Genomic DNA, 14,262 nt, shown 5'->3' with positions numbered 1-14,262 from the left:
GTTTACATGGCAAGCCGAATGGCTGCCAGATAGACCTTTAACCCTTTGCAGTCCTATGTCCAACCAGGTCCGACATTACAATTTTCCAGCGCTCAAAGAATATCATGGACATTTGCACAGCTTTTTGAGATGTTATAGTAATAAAATAATGACTTGGATCGCATTATTGAGGAGTTTGGTGATAAAACGAGTGATAAGGAGATGATTTATCAGTATGCACGACTATGAAGAGGTATGTGAAAAATACAGCGAACAAGGGGTGGGGCGGGGCTGGAGATGCAGTACTGAGTGTCCTGTTGATATGCAGTGCCTTTTAATGTAGAGGGAATTCTTCATCAATAGATACTGCAAAACTGCAGTATTAGTGCCATGGGACAAGTCGTGGGGTCGAACCCACGAGGCAGACACCACGTCTATAAGACGCTCCACTTGTACCCATACTGGGAATGTGTGGATGCTGCTGTGGCATTTTGCAAGGTGTCAGTAGCCCTGCTCAATGCTGCCGTTCACGGGCCAGACCCTGAGCTACAGGCTCGATGGGTCAGAATACCATAAGATTCCCCGTACCTGACTGTGCAGGTCACAACGCTTGGGCAGTCTCCATGACATGCCGCTTAGGATCTGCATCACGGTTTAGACCACTCCTGGGCCAATAAGGGGCTACTAAGAGCACCTTGGCCCGTTGCCTGATTTTCTCCACCATGAGTGCTCTGTTGAGCTGAATGCTCTAAGCAGGAGGCTATTCTCTGCACTCTGCCGTCCGACAGAGTGGACAACATAACCCGAAGTCCAAGCACACTCCTAGATAGGAGGCTGACTGAGGCATGAGCTGGCTTTTACCATACGACCCAACCGTTGAGGGTGGCCAACAACCAGTAACGTGTGAGCGTCTGCCTGAGCTGGAGACTGGGGACAATGAGCCAGTCGTCCAAATAACAGAGTACTCTGATACTCTCAATGGGGCCAGTATAGCTTCACTGCGCTTAGAATAGGCATGGGGAGCTAGAGAGAGGCCAGATTGCAAGACCTTTAAGACCGGTACGTAAGAGTGCCGGTTTTTATGGGGATACGGAAATAGGCATCTTTGAGGTCCACCGTGCTAAACCAGTCTCCTGGCCTGAATGACTGCAACAGCTATTGCATAGTCAACATTTTGAACCTCCTTTGGCTCAGAACAGGTTGACCTGCCTGAGGTCGAGGATTGGTCAGAGGCCACCATCTCGCCTGGGAATAGAGTAGAACCCGTCCTCCAACTGAAGACAGTGTACCATATGAATAGCCCGTTTTTGCAGCAGAGCTGCTGCCTTCTGAGACACAACAGTGGTATCCTGTGGGTCCGTGACAGATGCTGCAGTCACGCCCTGAAAGGGAGGGGGACTGTGCTTTAACTGCAGTGAGTAGTCAGTCTGAACGGTAGTAAGCACCCAGATGTCTGACGCCAATACTCCAGATGGCTCCCTGAGAAGGGGCCTTGGGCCTGTGGCAGCAAAACCCTAGGGCCGCTGCTCACCTGGTGGCTTGGCCTGAGGCTCTTGCCTCTGTGCCGGGCGGCGGTCTGGCCACAGGCTTTGTCCCCATCAGGCATACGTGCCTGTGGAGAAACTGCTGCTCAGATTTTCTCAATTTCTGAGTGCGCCTCAGGCTGGCCTTGCATGTCACAGGGATAAAACCCAGTCATTATGCAAATAGCAAGCAATGTACCGAGAATGTACAGTTGCTGCTTCAGCTTGTTAAAAATAGCAACTGGACTGTCAAGGGTGTTGGTATCAGACAGGCAGGCTGGCCTTGCATGTGTCATAAGGATAACCTATCAGACATTATGCAAATATGAGCATAAAACTCAAAGAAAAGCAGTTTGATAAAGGCAGCAACTGGGCTGTCAACAAGGCCTGCTTGGTACTAGACAGGCAGGCTGGCATTGCATGTGTCACAAGGATAAAACCCCAACATTATGCAAACAGTAAGCAATGTACAGTAAAAATGTACACAGTTGTTGCCTCAGCTTGCTAAATACAGCAACTGGACTGTCAACAACACCGGTCAGTAGCAGGTAGGAACCTGGACGGTACCGCAATGGTGTGGGTCGGTTTGGTACCGATTAGGTGCCTGTAGTACCGGGTAGGTACATTAGTGCACATTGGGGGTTACACATCCCCTGCACCATTCTAGGCAAGACCCCAGCCGAGGCTGGACTTTGACTAGCTCGTTGTCTTCCTTCACAGGTGGGGACTGCCGAATATCTACTGGAGGTGGAGGGAGTAGTAGCTTCAGCTCTGCTCCCTCTGGTGGAAGTGGAGGAAGTGGCAGCTCCTGCACTATTCTCTGGCGGTGATGGAGGGAGCAGCAGCTCCTGCATTACTTACTCTGGTGGTGATGGAGGGAGCAACAGTTCCTGTGCTACTCCCTCTAGTGAGGGTAGAGGGAGTGGCAGCTTCTGCGCTACTCCCTCTGGTGGAGGGGGAGGGACCGGCAGTTCCTGCACTACTCCCTCTGGTGGAGCGAGACGTCTCTCTGGCAGCGGTAGCTGGGACAGCGAGTCGTCCTCCCCTGGCATCGGTGGTGGGAACCTCATGACATCCTTCCCAGGCGACAACAATTAATTTACAGTAATTAATTTAGAACAATTTGTAGATTTTATTTTTCACTTTGACATTATGGACTTTTTTTGTGTTGATCAGTGGCAAAAACTCCTAATTAAATCCATTTTGATTCCCTGTTGTAAGACAATAAAATGTGGAAAAGTCCAAGGGGGTGAATACTTTTGAGAGCCACTGTACATATGTACAGTATTAAGGATGTGCAAATCATAATGCATAAAGATTCATTCTCAAACTGAACACAGTAGGGATTCAAGGAAATGCATGCACATGGATTAGGGAGTGGCTAATATGTAAAAAACGGAAAGTACTGATTAGAGGAGAAACCTCAAAATGGAGCGAGGTAACCAGTGGAGTACCACAGGGATCAGTATTAGGTCCTCTGCTATTCCTAATCTACATTAATGACTTAGATTTTGGTATAGAAAGCAAAGTTGTTAAATTTGCAGACGACACAAAAAGGAGTGGCAAACACTGTTGCAGCAGCAAAGGTCATTCAAAATGATCTAGACAGCATTCAGAACTGGGCAGACCATTGGCAAATGACATTTAATAGAGAAAAGTGTAAAGAACTGCACACAGGCAATAAAAAGGTGCATTATAAATACCATATGGAAGATGCTGAAATTGAAGAAGGAATCTATGAAAAAGACCTAGGAGTTTATGTTGACTCAGAAATGTCTTCATCTAGACAATGTGGGGGACCTATGAAAAAGGTCAACACGATGCTCAGATATATAGTGAAAAGTGTTGAATTTAAATCAAGGGAAGTAATGTTAAAACTTTACAATGCATTAGTAAGACCTAATCTATTATATTGTGTTCAGTTCTGGTCACCTCGCTACAAAAAGGATATTGCTGCTCTAGAAAGAGTGCAAAGAAGAGCGACCAGAATTATTCCGGGTTTAAAAGGCATGTCATATGCAGACAGGCTTAAAGAATTAAATGTATTCAGGTCTTGAACAAAGAAGACTATGTGGCAATCTGATTCAAGCATTCAAAATTCAAAAGGTATTGACAATGTCGACCCAGGGGACTTTTTCAACCTGAAAAAAAAAACAAAACAAGAACCAGGGGTCACAAATGGAGATTAGATAAAGGGGCATTCAGAACATAAAATAGGAGGCACTTTTTTACACAGAGAATTTTGAGTGTCTGGAACCAACTCCCCAGTAAGGTTGCTGAAGCTGACACCCTGGGATCCTTCAAGAAGCTGCTTGATGAGATTCTGGACTCAATAAGCTACTAACAACCAAACTAGCAAGATTGGCTGAATGGCCTCCTCTCGTTTGTAAACATTCTTATGTTCTAACTGTGTCACAGGCACTGGTTTTGATTCAGCTTTGATATCTTATTCAGGTTATCATGGTCTTTAGGTTAAATACCCATTAGGTAACGGGTACATTTCGTACTTGATAGGGAACCAGAATCACATCTTTTTAAAAATTATATTTATTGTTGCACTGCATTATAAATCAACAGACAGAAAACACTCAACATAAGCTGCAGTAACATATTCTACCAGCTGTAGCCAGTGTTTATCATTTTGCATCTCTACACAGTCCTTGAATGTCCTTCAGCTCAGTCATGAATTTAGAGTAAAAAAAAAATACTTGTTTATTAAACACATGTGAAAACTATATCATGCCCCCACCCCCCACCCCCCTTGGGTTTCCACAGTGACTGGGATGCAACACTTAACAGTTTACATAAATGAGCGTGGGCCATGTTGTTCTAATCTAACATAACCTTCAGGGATTTTGAGGTCTATTACTCATTGCAATCTCACGACTCTCTGAATCTGACAAGTCAGAATCCTTTATTCCCCAATGAATCTGTCTATTTAACCTTTAGCTAAACATAGAACAGTATATAACACTGCATAAAAGACAATACACTAAAAGGAAGTCTTCTCTAAAAGCATAACTCACAGGCAAATGCATTACAGTGCTAAGGGTTTGTTTACTGTGTCACTCAACAGTTCTTGTGCATTCATTATTACAGCTCTTAGATGTAAAACTGTATAATGGTGGTTCTTTAAATATGACAAATAATAATTTGAGCAGGTCTTTTTTTAACAAGCTTAAGACTTCCATTTGTGGCCAAGAGTGGGCCTAGATTTTAAACATTTTAAACATTTTGGAATGAACCTTAACCAGAATTAACATCACAGTTCCTGTAAGGCACTGTTGCACATACAATATGTGTTTTGTTCAAGTATGTTTTTCTATTTAGATAAACGACAACAACAAAAAAAACACCTTTTGTCTTTTCTTTGTTTGTGGGGAAGATACTATATGATGTCATCAATGGCATGTGTTGTGAATAGAAAAAAACAGAAGTGTTAAAAAAAAAAAGTAATAGGAATATATGGCTGGTTTCACAGACCCTGATTAGCATTCATTTGGACTAGCAAATGTTACCTAATCAGAGTCTGTGAAACTACCTGGGAGTGCCTGCATTTGTTATCTAAATTAAAATTAAGAAAGATTCAATACATTCTGAATTGTATTTAGTAAATACACACCAGGCATTATTAAAATGTTTTATGAATAGGGCAACCCAGTTGAGTTGCATTGGAAACACAACAAAATATTATTCATTTTGCCTACATGCACTGTATACACATAGGGGTAGGTGTACTAAGATGGACCCGTCGCAGCGCAAACATACCGCAATTTGCATTTTCGTTGCACACTTAGCAAAGTATACATTTTGTCGTAGTACTAAGAGAAAATATATTAATGAAAGGGTCACAATATAGTAATTTAAATATTTGTTGCGTCTTCTTAGCGAGATTTCTATTGCGAGAGTCGTGTGCAAATACATTTATAGTGCTCAATGTATTTTAAATGTATAAATCATTGCACTGAAGTGTTTTGGGTAGGCTACACATTACATTATTAACAAAAATATAAATCTGTACAGTATGTCTATACAGTACATTAGTAAATGAACACCCAGCTCACTTTTGTTTTACTTCAGCCTATAGGCTACCGGTATGGTAACATAAAATAAATCATGCTGCTGCACTGTACACATTGGTGGGAGTGGGTAAACGCTGGCCAGAGACAAAAGTGCCCGGACGAGGCAGTAGAACTGCTCAGATCATCATAAATCATACATCAAATTATTACTCCCTTCCCATGCATTACATACCAACAGGAATTCTCATTCTAGGACAGTGGTTCCCAACCTTTTTCAATGTAGGGATCACCTTGGTTTTTGTATTTATCCCACAGACCACTTGCCACACATTTTTTTCACAACAGTATTTTGAAACCAATTTGTATATGTACATGTAGAAAGTAAAGTATTTATATAACGTATCTAACAATGAGATTCCTGGGCTTGAATCTTCACTACCAGGTCAGCAAGGCATGCTGTCATTTTGTGCATTGAAAGTTGCTGATGGCAAAGTTCCTGTTTCTTTTGTTTAAAATTTTTTATTTTTTTCACATTCTGAATACTTTGTAGATAAATGGCGTCTCAATTTTGCAGGTTTAAGAGTTTTGTCTGACAAATACTGCACTGTGGCTTGGGTCATCCTCTGATCCAGTAAATGTAAATACATGCTGGTCCCCGCAACCGTTACCTCGTGGAGCAAATTAATCTATCCATTTGTAATGCAATTTATTGCACCCACTGATCACCATCTTTGCTCAATGTACAAATAACAAAACACCAGAATATGAAGACGAGGTGGGTGGGAAGCAATTTGAAAAATTAAAAAAAATGATTGGAGAGTGTACAGGATGTTACTTGCCACTTATGTTGGGCTGAAACGGGGTTGCATACTTGCCAGCTCTCCCGTATTTGCCAGGAGGGTCCTGTATTTTTTTTACCCTTCTTTCAGACGGCTCCCGGGACAAACTTTCTCACGTATTTTAAACTTAATATTTTGCCAAAGTAATTTTGTTTGCTAATTTTTCAAGTTCTAAATCATAGTACCCTCAGCACAATACGGGAAGATATCTGTCATAGTTTAGGACCCAGGGGAAGCCAGTGGAAGGCAACGCAGGCACGTGTCAGGGTTGGTAACATAGGCGAAGCAGCTTCAGGAGACGTGAGAGCGCCCGCCCCAGTGCTGTCACTCCACTCACCGCTACAATGACTTCCATGCAAGTCCAACTCATCAAGTAAAAAAAAAATGAAGTATTCTTGTACATTCCAATCTTGCTGGAATACAATACTTAATCTTTACTTTAGTTTAACTAGTGTTTTTGATTGTTTTTATTTTAAATGTACTAGTTTTTTTATCCATCTTCTAAGGATTTCAAGTTATTTAACTGAAGTATCGGTAGTTCATTCTGTGACTGAATTATTTCAGCTTCTTTGTTTTTAATTTTAAGATTTCTGTATTTTTATTTGCAGTAGTGAGGTTAGCAGAGACATTTCCACAGCTCAAATTTGATGTAGACAGATTGAGAGATAAAATGATTGAGTTCCAGATAACAGACAGCACAGATATCCCCAAAGAAGGGAAGGTAGACAGATTAAATCGATCATTCACACTACGGTACAGTTCACAAGTCAAGCTGCAAATACAGCCTCTTTTTGTTTCACATTAACTTCTGTTACTATATGCAGCTAACCTCTCCACAGACGTATTGAAATAATGGTATATTCCTATACGTCTGGCAGGAGCTCTGCATCCAATAAAATTACGAATCACACAAATGCTCAGTTATTTTTTGTTTTTAAATGTATTTTTAAAAGACCATCTGCTGACAGTTCTGGACAACTTAATGTTACACTACATTCTGAATACATTTTATTTCCCCCTGGACCTTCCGCATTTTATCTCATCAGATCAAAAAACAGCGGTTCTGGTACTGTAAATTATGAGAAAAAAACAAGCAAAGCAGATAAATAAATAGTTTATAACAATATTACTTACCTGTGTTTATTTATTTTAAATAAATGTGTAGCACTTATTTATGCTTTTGTAATATATATTAAATCTAAGTGCGGTTTTTGTCTGGTTCAAAAACACAATTTGGCTACTTTTTGGCTGATCCAAAATGTTTAGACTTCCAAAATGTGTCGGGCGTTGCAAATCTTACAGCTGCGCTTGATTAACCTCTCCCAGCTTAGTCAGAGACAGCGGAAAAACATGGACACACATTCCAGCCCACCGGCACCTATCATAGCTTATACAGCGTGTTTCCTTGCACATTTACAATGTTACCCCCAGGGCACAAAGTGCCATACTAAGCCAGTTGCAAGGGCAGTAGTTCATTCCAATCTCCGGGTCTCTGCACTGACCGATACACAAAGCAGCTTTAACCCTGTGTTCCACAATAGGATGCACTTTTGCTGTCTTGTTTATCAGCATTTTTACTAAAAAAAAAAAATTGTTAGCTTTCTAAAAATAGTACTAGTTTGTAATAGAAGTTCCTAAATATTCTCTTCATTGTATCACAAGGAAGACTGACTGAAATCAGACAATTGTGCGTGAGATTTTTTTTATTATTATTATTATTATTATTATTTTTTTCAGTATTTGCCTTTATCCAAGGCGACTTACAGAGACTAGGGTGTGTGAACTATGCACACTTACAACAATGGGCAGGATTTTCAAAAACCAGTGTTATTGTATCAAACTTGTGGTATAGTAATGGGCGCTTTAGTAGCAAGTGATTTGCAAAAGAAATGTGTTCATTAAATCAATCCGTTAATGCTTTGACATTTCAGCTGAGGTGTTAATGAACACATTTCTCGTTAAAAAGCTTAATTGTCGCAGGTCACCTACATCACTTCCTGTCTCAACGACTAAATAAGGGGAAATTGTTAATCAAAATGCATGTTAACAAGATCAAGAAAAATGAATGAAAGCATAATTCACTGTCAGGGAAATTACTAGCGTAGAGGGAGACAGCTCTCCCACCAGCGAGCATCAGCCAAATGGAAAAAATAAATGGGAATATCTATGTTATGTATAATTTGTAAACTTCATTTAAAATTGTCAATTTTGTCATGCAGAATGTACATTTACTTCGATAACTTCACATATACAATGCTGATTTACGATGATCTGGCGTGTGGGTAAAAATCAGATGGCAAAGATTTAAAAAAAAAAAAAAAAAAAAAAAAAAAAAACTGAATTGAAGTGTAATTTGTGTTTGTAGTTGTTAGTTATTAAAACATGCATACCATGTGTGTAACACTTCATTATACATTCATTAAGCTTTTAGAATTACGATAGAACTCCTCAACCCAATACACATTTTGTTTATAGTTAATTGTTCAGTGAATTCCTAATCATGCATTTTCTCTGGTACTGTTTGCTTGCCTCCATGATAAATACTCTCAATATGACTAGAAGTAGCTACCAAACACTTACAGTATTATAAGAAGATGTTATAATACATACAGATGTGTGAATGTCAATGATCTAGATCACTTTAGGTATTCCATTCATGTCCGTGGTGACATCTTTTGAAAACAAGCCCAATATTGCACTTTTTAACTATTAGACGAAATGTTTACAGAATATTATATATATATATATATATATATATATATATATATATATATATATATATATATATATATATATATATATATACAGCTATTATACACCTAATACAGCTATTAGGACCATGCTGCATGATTTGTATATCAATCAATCAATCAATCAATCTGTTTTATTTAGTATCTTTCATAGTGGACCACCATCACAAAGCGCTTTACAAGATGCAGTAACACCAAGAAAATCCATAATACTTTAAATAGAAAAATGCACAATACATGATATACAGTAAAAAAAACTATGCATAATACATTAAATAGTGAAAAATGCATAATACACACACCAGAGCTGGGACAGAGTTCCAAAAAGTCAGAGCCATGAAGTTAAACAAGCGTTCTCCAAGTGTGGTGCACTTTTGCTTGGGGATAACAAGCAGGCCAGAGTCGGAGGACCTCAGCTTGCGGGCAGGGACATAGTGAGTCAGCAGGTTGAGGAGGTATTCGGGACCTATGTGATGAACGGCATTGTAGGTGAGCAGGAGAGTTTTGAAAGTAATCCTGATCTTTACAGGTAGCCAGTGGATCTGGTCAAGACGGGGGGTGAAGTGTTCACGTTTTTTTTACATCTGGTAAGGATCCTGGCAGCGGCATTCTGAACTAGCTGCAGTCGGTTTATGGTGCGTGCCGGAAGACCACCATATAGAGAGCTGCAGTAGTCGAGTCAAGAGGAGACAAATGCATGACAAAGTATCTTCACATCCAGGAGGGAAAGGTAGGGACAGACTTTGGAGACGTTTCGAAGATGGTAGAAGGAAGATTTGACCACGGAGGAGATGTGGGCATCAAAGGAGAGGTTGCTGTCAAGAAGTACACCAAGGCTTCGTACTGTGGGGGAAGGCAGCAGCAGACAGTTTCCGAGGTTCAGGGCAGCTATATTGAGATTCTTAAGTTGAGTTTTAGATCCTACTAGAAGGAGTTCAGATTTGCTGGTGTTCAGCTGAAGGAAATTGGCAGACATCCAGGCCTCGATGTCTTGAATGCAAGCCAAGAGCCGAACCATGGCAGAGGGGCTTCCAGGGTCGAGTTTTAAAGTAGAGCTGGGTGTCGTCAGCATAGGACTGAAACATGAGGCTGTGTTGGCGGATGAGGTGACCCTAGGGAAGCATGTAGACATTGAAGAGAAGGGGCCCAAGAACATATCTTTGGGGGACACCACAAATGACTGGGTTTGTGACACCACTGCATCCAGCATAGAAAACAAACTGCATGCTTCCAGACAGGTAAGAGGACATCCAGGAGAGACAGGTTCCAGAGATCCCAGCATACTTCTGAAGGAGGGCAAGAAGAATGCCATGATCTATGGTGTCAAAAGCAGATGTTAGGTCAAGGAGGACAAGCACAGACAGAGCAGAAGCATCAGCATTAAGCAGGAGATCGTTCACAATCCGGACGTTGACAGATTGAGAGAGTCCAAGACAGTCCAGAAGCATGTTGAAGTCAGTCACTAGGGGGGAAGAAGGCAAGTCAACATGAATGTTGAAGTCACCTAGGAGTAGGATTTTGTCAGTAGAAGTGCAGACGAGGGAGAGGAATTCTGAAAACTCGGCAATAAAAGCAGAGTTCCTCTTAGGTGGACGGTAGATAACAGCAAGGGTGAGGGACATGGGAGAGGGGAGCTTGATGTTGAGATGTTCAAACGAAGAAAAGGCAGACAAAGAAAGAACTGAGAAAACAAGCTCAGAATTTGCAATAACAGCAGTGCCCCTGCCTCGGCCAGTGAAGCAAGGTTGTCAAAGAGGGAATAGCCCTTTGGGGTGGCTAGATGCAGTGAGTGCATGTTGTTTACAGAGTGCCAGGTTTCAGCTAGACAGAGAAGATCAAGATTGGTATCAGTTATAAGTTCACTGAGAAGCAGAGATTTGTTAGTCAGAGAATGACAATTGAAAAATATTTTGAAATTTGTAGCAGGCAGCGTAGGGGGAGAAGGAGTTAGTAACGGTATGTGCAGAAGGTACTTAACAGTGTTCATTCTAGGAGTGGAGAAAGTGTGAGCCCGTCCTCATTAGGTGTAAGAGTGGGAATTATTAGTAGCGTTATAATTAAACTATACCTATTTACAACGAAAGGAAACCATGTTTTTGCTGACTTTATAAGCATTTGGGCGACACAGTATAGGTTACTTCATTGTAAATAAAAAAACATGATTTGGTATAATTTAATGATAATGCTATTAAAAATGAATCATAGCAGTTTTTAAGTATTCGGTACATTTTTCATCTAATAGTTAAAAAGTACAAAGTGGGGCTGTCAGGTCTTGTTTTCAAAACATATCAACACAGACATTATATACAAACCAATGGAATACTGTGTATGTATGTATGTCTGTATGTATGTATGTATGTATGTTGTATATATGTGTGTGTGTGTGTGTGTGTGTGTGTGTTTAATAGAGAAAGAGAGAAAATGCATGCATTTATCCAGTCACATTTTCACAATCACATCGTCTTAAGTTCTAGCCAAAATTGTAGATATTTATTACTGCCATTGCCTTATCTTTTCACCTATTGATTTGCCCCATTGCCCCTGTAATTTATGCATCCATGCATCCCTTCCATCGGGTAGTGTGTTCCGGGCTTAAGGTTACAAACTGTTAAAGCAAATGAACAAATCTTATTCATAACCACAAGTATATAAAAGTCTAAAATATTTTCAGAATACAAATATTGAATTACCTAGGTAGTCTCGTATTGTCGGCGTCACAGCCGCAGTCTGTTACATTTGTTTCAAGGTGAGTTATATAGTCTTTCGTTAATTAAAGCCCTCCTTTTCCAAGTGCAAATTAACTCCTGATAAATTATTACAATTAACAAGGATTTGCTTTTAAATTCCCATGCAAAACAAAAGAAATAGTCTTAAGAACATTATTTCATGAAGCAACATAATTTAGAAAATTGTGTTAGTATGATTATTTAATAACGAGATAGGCATAACAACCTCTTAAATGCCAAAATCAATGCTACATAATGATTTGTTGATTAACATTTGTTGAGTTATCATTTACGAACTTTTGAAAATTCTCCCCCAACATCTCACCCAAAAGACGGAGCACAAGGAGGTTAAGCGACTTGGTCAGGGTCACAATGAGTCAGTGAGTGAGCCGGGATTTGAACCGGGGACCTCCTGGTAACAAGCCTGTTTCTTTAACCACTGGACCACACAGATCTAAAATATGTGCTGGTTATCAGAGGCAGTGAATCAGAGTGTACCATCAAAACTGGTATGTAGGTAACCGGACACTGATTTTTTTTGTTCCTAGTGGCAAAGCGTACACAGGCTTCATTGGTGCCTAGGCATCGAAAATAGAGCGTCGGGTGCCATGAAGTTTCATAACAAAATCGGTAAAGATTCTCAAGTCAAGGTTTTGCCTATAGAAAAAAGTACTGGAACTGTGTTCCAGCTCGACTACACCACTTGTCTTAAGTCGGTAAGTTCACAAATAACTCTAAGGAAGACAGGAGTTCATGTGTAGCACTCCTACAGGTTTCCAAAAGACACACTATTACAAAAGATACAAAACACATTTTCTTCTCTCTTATTGAATTTAGTAAATAATTAAGAATTGGTACGAATTTTCTTCAGAACACGAAGGCTACCTCAGTCATTATAGCATTCCTGTGAAAGGACAATGAATGCCTGGCACATGAGAACTTTCCCTTATAGCAGTGCGAGACCTGATCTTAGGGTGAGACAACAGCTCACCTCACTTGTGACCCAGGCCTCCAGAGCTTAAATGCTTGAAAATGAAATTGCTTGCTGTGCCACTTAGCCTCTAATGTTTTTCCCATTAGAGTGAATTATGATAAATATGTTTAAATCTCTGGATAATATCTAATTCATTACATGAATCTGTGGATTTTATCCAGAGCCTTCAATGTTCATGCACATCTTTCGCTAATTGCATGGATTTACTGCAGCTGATCTTGCAGACGGTTTGTGATCTTTCAGATGAACCCCCATCCTATAAGGCCCAAGTGTCTATGTGAAATGAGCGCGTGACCACGTACACCACAAGCAAGCATCTTAAACAATATGCAACATAGCTTGTCTGCATGTGTGGGTATAGAGCTTTTACCCTAATTGCTCTGACAGTTTGCATCCATTAACAACACTGTCTATACACATAATCATGTATGGTACAGTACAACAATACCTCCTCCTGCCTTGCACCTTGTACACTACCATACATACCAGTAATGGTGCCAGCATCTCTGTAATTTGGAGCATCCTCCAAACTGGTTGCCTCGCTTACATAGTGCTCTTCATTGACGCCTGCTCCACAGGCTAGTGCTGGGCTATCGCTGGGCTCTGAAGGGGGCAGGGCAATGGCTGAGGTTTTGTGGTGCAAAGCTGTGGCGTCCAGTTTGGCAGCTTTCACTGGGATGTGCAAAGTGCCATGAGTGGGGCCAGCACTGGCAACTGGGTCAGGGAGGCAGAACAGCAGCAGGCTTGGCTCACTCTCACTGCTGGATTTCTCCACGCATCTGCAAGAGTGAACAAAACATATATAAGCATCTGAAATCAGGACCAAATGTAACCTGTGTTTATGGCCACCAAGCAGCCAATAAACCCAATGCAAGCAAATAACAAAAGCACCTTGAATAAGCAGGCATCAACATTCAGTCCATGTGGTGACCAGTTAATTTAAGTTAACTACACTACATGGACATCCCTTGCCTGGTTATCTGCTGCAGCATGGTTTGGAAGAATTCAAATCTGTCCTCCTAGTGGAAGAATATCACAGAGACCAAAACAATAGACATTTGCTTTCTAAGGACAGTCTCCTCAGAGAATGTTATGGTTCCGTAAGTAATAAAGATGGAAAGCAGTACAGCATAGCAAGCGTTATATGTCTATGACCTGGTATCAATCGCTTTAGTGAATTAGCAAAAGACGCAGCATTTAACAATGCTAATAATGTATTCATAGCAGTAATTAAACTAAGACAAAGTGGAAAAGACAAAATAACACACTACCCCCCAATAACAGCAGCAGCCCTGGAAAAGCTAGAAAAATCTGAAGGCAAAAAGCGAGCTTCCTCACACTGCTGCTGCTGCCGCTTTCACCTGTAGCAGCGCCCCTTCTGGCAGTACAGCAGTCAATACAGAGAATTCAGAGAATTTTTTTTTTTTTT

General features: G+C 40.6%; 1 protein-coding gene across 2 annotated transcripts in view; it reads right to left on the bottom strand.

The window, feature by feature from the left end:
• The window catches only part of trak1a (trafficking protein, kinesin binding 1a), a 94,325-nt gene extending 80,718 nt beyond the window's left edge, over positions 1-13,607 (bottom strand). Inside the window, exon 1 of one of the 2 annotated variants that reach the window (XM_033993122.3) lies at positions 13,320-13,607. The gene's annotated coding sequence lies outside the window, so the exon portion shown is untranslated. The remainder of the gene's footprint in view (positions 1-13,319) is intronic. The other variant, XM_033993121.3, reaches the window with a different exon arrangement.
• Positions 13,608-14,262: the final 655 nt, after the last annotated feature.

The sequence above is a fragment of the Acipenser ruthenus genome, chromosome 3 (assembly GCF_902713425.1).
Source record: "Acipenser ruthenus chromosome 3, fAciRut3.2 maternal haplotype, whole genome shotgun sequence".
Lineage (NCBI taxonomy): Eukaryota > Metazoa > Chordata > Actinopteri > Acipenseriformes > Acipenseridae > Acipenser > Acipenser ruthenus.
Note: the sequence above shows the minus strand (reverse complement) of the source record. Positions and strands in the feature narration are given on the sequence as shown.